A 6,280-nucleotide genomic window follows, 5' to 3' on the forward strand; every position below is an offset into this window, starting at 1 on the left:
GTATTAAAAAAATTGACCTTGACACTCTTGTTCTTCAGGGGGTCAAGGTCATATCAGTACAGAATTCTGCTTTAAACTGTAAGTAAATATCAATTTTGAAATGCTTCATACATGGATAAATCATCTAATAGTTGACGTAATAAAAATGGCGAACGACAAAATTTGCAACCAAAGAATTCTGGTCTGCTTCTTACAAACCCCTAGCAAAACATGTATACAATCTTTTTGTTAAACAAGAAATCCATTCTCTTGATGCCATTAAAAAGAATCTTTATTTTCATGGATTTAATCTAACAAGAAAAAAAAACTAAATGATTTCATTACAAGATTTTTCTGGTATAACTGAGCTTAAGGGGTACAATAAAGACTTGACATGTTATCTTGGAGGGAAATAATAATAATAAATAGCATTGGCAATATTTAGCCCAAAACTGTTTAGTCAATAAGTTGAAAATTTGATGCTTATATCCAAATATACAAATCCAGATATATTGCAAGATGAATTCCAAATCAGACTGAAATCTTCAACAAAATGTTGAAGAGCACTTTTACTTTGTGTCCACCATTCTCTTATCAACTGTTACTTCTCTGTAAGACTGGAGGAAATTCTTTGACTTGTCCAAGACATTATAATTTGCTTTCAAGTTCAAGTGATCAGCTTCTATCCTGTAAAAGATTTAAATATTTTGAAACAGATACATGCCATTGTGTATATGAATTTACATTTATAAATAAAATTAAGAATGCTAAAATTACTACATTTATTTAATTTTCCTTTTAAAATTAAGATTGCATCTATTGTGTGATTCAAGTAGTTAAATGATATTGTTAAGTCAATGTATCAGGACTGATAATTCAACAACCTTGTAGTAAACCATTGTGGTAAAATTACTGAACTAAAACAAATAGCATATATGGCAATCTGACTAAAGCCAGACCTCTGTTTACGCTATCGCAATATGTAAAAAAAAAAAAAATCTGGCAGTGGATGGAAGATCTAATTTTAATTAGATTGCTACGAAAGCCATGAAGGGACACAGCAATTTTTCAAAAAAGTAGAAAATGAAATCTCAAATTAGACAATCGAATTCCACGGATACTAAATCATTCCCTCGATTTATAATTCGAGATCTCGAATTACACAATCCGATCTTACAGATTACTAATTCGCCCCCTTGATTCATAATTTGAGATCTCGAATTACATACTGCTAATTCGTTTTCACAGATTAATAATTCGAGATCTCGATTTGTTACAACGTCAGTCCTATGATTTTGGCAATCTGTGCTCTTGAATTTTATTACATATATGTACAGATACATCCAACTATTTTAATCAATTAGTGCATTCACTTCTTTTTATTTTGTTTCAGCAACCGGTCATTTCCAACCTCTTTCATAACTAATTCAACGTATATTTATTTTAGAAATATTATGATTACACAGGACCCATATTCACTTTACTATATCGGACTTTCAATTATCTTAATATACACGTAACCAAAAACCTCTAAGATTTTTTGTTGTACAAATATCAGTACTAGCATATGGATTTGAAAATGTTCATGTATTTTTCTCATTTTGGTAATATGGTAATATGTAATAAAAGGTTGGATGTAAAATACTACAATATTCTATTCTTTAAACATGTATTACCATATCCGATATGTACAGATAAATAATTTTAATGAAATCATGGGAAGGGTTTACATTCCGAGGGAACGTGTCAATGAATTATACAATCTGAGATAATGGATTGTGTAATTTGAGGGAAGATAATCTGTGAGAATATGAATTGGCAATTTGTTATAACAGATTGTCAATCCGAGAGAATGGATTGCAGGGTTTCAGATTGGCGTCGGCCATCAGCCATTTGCCGATAAAAATTCAAAATGGCCGGAAAAAATCAAATTAATCTGCCAAAATGGCCTACGAGTTTTACATTGAGCAGACATAATGGCCGATTATTTTCTCTATGTAAAGGTCAGTCGTATAGTATTTCTCCCATTCAGATCCAATTGTTTTTTAAAAATACTTTCTGCAACTGCAGATTCAATCAGCCAATTACATTTGGGTATTAGATTCTGACAAAAAATACTTATATTTTATTTCCAAATCCAAGAGCAATGAGCATAAAAGTAGTGATGAATGTTTAAAACATCGAAGAAATCCATGTCATGTTGTTATTTTACCGCCATGATTGTATACATGTGGTCGGACTAATCATGCTAATAGAAGGAAGCGGACACTATTGTAAGGTTTTACTATACAAAGGAAAACATTTTTAATCTAGGCAATCTTTAAATGTAATTATACATAGATCTATAATGAAAAATACAGGTCTAATTTCTGGATAATGATAATTATTTTTAATAAATTGTAATAATAAGAAATAAATTCATGGCTGTAATGAAAGGGATAGGACTAATATCAGTAAAACATCGATTGAAGGAATTAAACAAAACAATTTTCATTCTGTTTGAATAAATTTATTTTGTTTAAAAGAAACAAAATAAATATTATTTTCCACTTTTTGTTAAAAAAAAATTAATGAACATTTTTGAATATTTTTTGTAATTAAATGATTGTTTTGTAAAAGTCAGATAAATCTGAGTAAGTTTAAATTTTCTATTGGCCTATAGTTTTAGGAAGTTTAGGACAAAATGGCCGATAACTTTTCTGGTAAATATGGCATATGTCCTATGGTTACTTATTTCAATCTGAAACCCTGGGATTGTGTAAATCGAGAACTCAGTTTACTTTAATGAATTTTTAAAAATTCTATGTCCCTTCATGGCTTTCATAGATTGCATACCTGCATGGCTGCCAGGGTTGTAAAAAGAAGGGAGACAATAGACTGCAATGTTACTTCAGGGCAAAATTCCTGGGGCAAGGCTGTTCGTGAGCATGGGAGTGTTGATAAACCATCCAGTGAGTTTGACCACCCATATATATGATGTACGATAATTGGAAAGTGTCTAAAAAAATGAGAAAATGGAAATTCTAACCACAAACTTTATGCAGATTGGAAATACAACAGCAGTCTATAAAAACAGCTTGTTTCATATCTCGGCATTCATTCAAATAGATATTACGTGTTTAAATAATGTGTTTGTATGAATAATCAAGCATCATAAGTATTATGTGTTTCAAACACTTATTTTTCAAAATATAAATCAAATGTTTATAAACTCGTATGAATGATTTATCATGAGAATGACACAAATGAAATTTGACTTTATTTTTTGAAATTTTAGAAATACAGAAATTTTCAACAACAAAACAAAAATTTACCTGTTCATTGGTGTCCTTACATATTAATTGGCATTCGTAGATCATGGTGGGCTTAGCAAGTGGGTATTCACAGATGAAAGTATTGTTGCATATGTTGCCAGCACCCTAAAAATTCAAAGTGAAAGTGGTATATGTACACACTGGTACACACATACTGAAAACAACTATCTATTTAATGTAATGGCAACTTTGATTTTACTTTGAACTTATGAGTGTTTGTCAAAAGCATCAAAGTTCAAAAGCAACACAAAATTGGCTGAACAATACGAAATACGCACACTGAAATATGAAGATCTAGTACATGTACATGTCTACATTTAGTTTTCTTTTGAACGTGAAGTGAACTAATTGCGTTTTAAACTTAAACTATTCAGTCAATATATACACGTATTCTCACCTGCTAATACCAAAGGATGTCCGTATTATTTGATTCATTGATGTGATGATCTTCGTCGTGAAATAATCATGAAAATTGACGTTCAGATTTGGGATCACCATCATGTTGTTTGTTTACTGCCACCATAGCGGAAACACGTGGTTATTTCAATTCGTATCAACTCATACAGTGATGAGTCGTATTTATTTATAAATGCGAATTCTTGTTTTGTTAAATTTCGTGCTAATATAGATCTAATTAATTTGTAAATTAAGTATACAATATAACAAGATACAACTATATTTAAAATCTGATTTTTTTTAGTAAATATCGACGTTTAGGGAATCTACAATTTTTCTCAACATTGTACATCACTACATGAAATTTTCATCATTACATGTGGATGAATAAATTGACATTTCATTTCACACAAAAGGCAGAACGATAGTAAATATTTGTTTTTTAAATGTATTTTTGTATTATGCATTTATTTCAGTAAAAAATATATATTTAAATGGTCAAAAAAGTCTTATAAAAGAATTTGTTGTTTCGAGTAAGACGCAACGATATCGACCTTGACGTTACATGGTAAATATTGACCGATTTTTCCATAAAAACTACGCGAAGGTCACAAATTCAAATTATCGTAATTAAGAAAATACTGAGCGTAAGAAGGCCTGTAAGGGCTTGTTGGAAAGGAAATTCTCTCCACTTTTACCATCTTTATTTTGTTTTCCCTATTTCAACACAGAAATAAACGTAAAACTGAGCTTTGTTTAAACATTACGAATAAAACCGAGAAAAAACACATAAGTGCAAGAAAATTCTTGTTTTTAAAATATACCTTAAAGTAATAACAATAATTTTTACATATTTTAAAAGTAGAGAAAATATGCTTTAAGAATATACCATGCTTTCTTCATAAAGTTAAACAGGAAAAAATTGTCAATCGTCTGGAAAATCGGCAATCGCTTTGGAAAATTAGGCCATTTTCAAAAAGTCACGTTTGTCTTTACAACGTAAAATCGATTAAATACCGGCAATCAAGACATAATCTTTTTAGATATTTTAAAAGTAGAGGAAATTTCCAAAAAGATGATATATAGTTTATATACCTTCATGCTACCATTAAATAGATACGGAGATCTTATTTTCGCGAAGTCGTGTTTTTACGCGCCACCGGTCAATTTGACCGGTACGGAAGTGAAGGGGTTAACGTCCCTCTTGAGAATTTTTCACTCATATGGATGGAGACGTCACCGATGCCGGTGAAGGGCTTTAAATTTAGACCTATACTCGGCACTCAGGGCCATTGAGCAGTGAGGGTTCTTTATCGTGCCAACGGGACCTACGTTTTTAAGGTCATATCCGAAAGACCCGTGACTTTCACTTCTAGTGCTGAGCGCTTGGCGAAGAAACAGTCACTACCTATGTTTACGTCTTAGGTATGCCGCGGCGCCGCGATCGAGAATCGAACCCGGGCCTCCCGATCACGAAGCGAACGCTCTACCACTAGGCTACCGTGACCGGTGGGCTCACGTGGATGCAACGAGTTTATTTATGTAACAAAAAGTTAATAATAGTTGTGTTAATAGCCTGCGCTGAAGCGATTTATGTGAACCATTAAAAAAAGAAGAAACGACTGTCACGTGATCAACAACGTCATGTTATATCGTAACAAAGGTTTATATATAGCATAGAAAACTCTCTTATTTTACGAAAAGAAACAAAACTAGAGCCGAGCTCGTTGCAAAGCAACGAATAGGTCTTCCGTTGGAGCTACAGACAGGAAGACGTAACCTTGAATCTAGGTCAAACCACATTCTAAAGTTATACAAGGAAGCAACCTAAAGGCTTGTAAAGGAAGCCACTTACAATGTTTCGCCAGGAAAAAGAATGTAAAGGAATGTATGTGACCTTGCATTTTCTATATGACCTTGCGCCAAGCAATGACAAACTCTGTTATAATAAAAATCTAATATGTGTGTAACTGACTGGAAAAGTTCACACATGTTTTTTTAGATACTCTTTTTGGTCCATACATCGATCAGCCAAAACATCTTATCTTTAGTAATCTTGAACTTGAGTCAAGGTCATGTCCCACTCCGCATTATATCAGCAATGTTTCTCTGGTACACATGTTTATTAGGTTCAACACTATAATTTTACCCAAAGATTTAACTTGAAATATATCTATAGGACATGTCCTACCGAGAATGCATTAGTAAATCCACACTACATTAAAATCTGTATTTAATAGTGTAACGGGAGAGGAGAAAATGCAGCGGACCAGACCGGGATTTGAATCCGGGCCCCCTGAAACTCCGGTCAGGTACTCTACCAACTGAGCTATCTGGCCACCGGCGATCGAACTCGGCGGTCAACCACACTAGTGTATGACGTTTGTTGAGAATATCTTGAATAGTTTTTTTTTGAATTGAAATCTTACAAAAATGGATATAGATTATGAAATCCCCTTCAAATAATGCATAAATGCCTAAGCTTAAATTACATAAAAATATCTCATATGGTTTTTTTAATACTAAGCAAAATGCAAATCAAAGACAAGTGAGGTCAAAATAACAGAAAAGTGCAAGATCAAAATGTATCG

At 32.4% G+C, this 6,280-nt stretch overlaps 1 long non-coding RNA gene across 1 annotated transcript; it reads right to left on the reverse strand.

Annotated features, from left to right (window-relative positions):
• Positions 1-259: 259 nt before the first annotated feature.
• LOC134279173 (uncharacterized) lies at positions 260-3,852 on the reverse strand. Its single transcript, XR_009994593.1, has 4 exons — positions 3,691-3,852; positions 3,294-3,398; positions 2,815-2,977; positions 260-666 (listed from the first exon to the last, which is right to left on the reverse strand). It is a non-coding gene; the product is annotated as an uncharacterized LOC134279173 (long non-coding RNA).
• Between the last annotated feature and the right edge of the window lie 2,428 nt (positions 3,853-6,280).

The sequence above is a fragment of the Saccostrea cucullata genome, unplaced genomic scaffold, assembly GCF_032062105.1.
Source record: "Saccostrea cucullata isolate Sc308-1 unplaced genomic scaffold, CSIRO_AGI_Scuc_v1 ctg1662, whole genome shotgun sequence".
Lineage (NCBI taxonomy): Eukaryota > Metazoa > Mollusca > Bivalvia > Ostreida > Ostreidae > Saccostrea > Saccostrea cuccullata.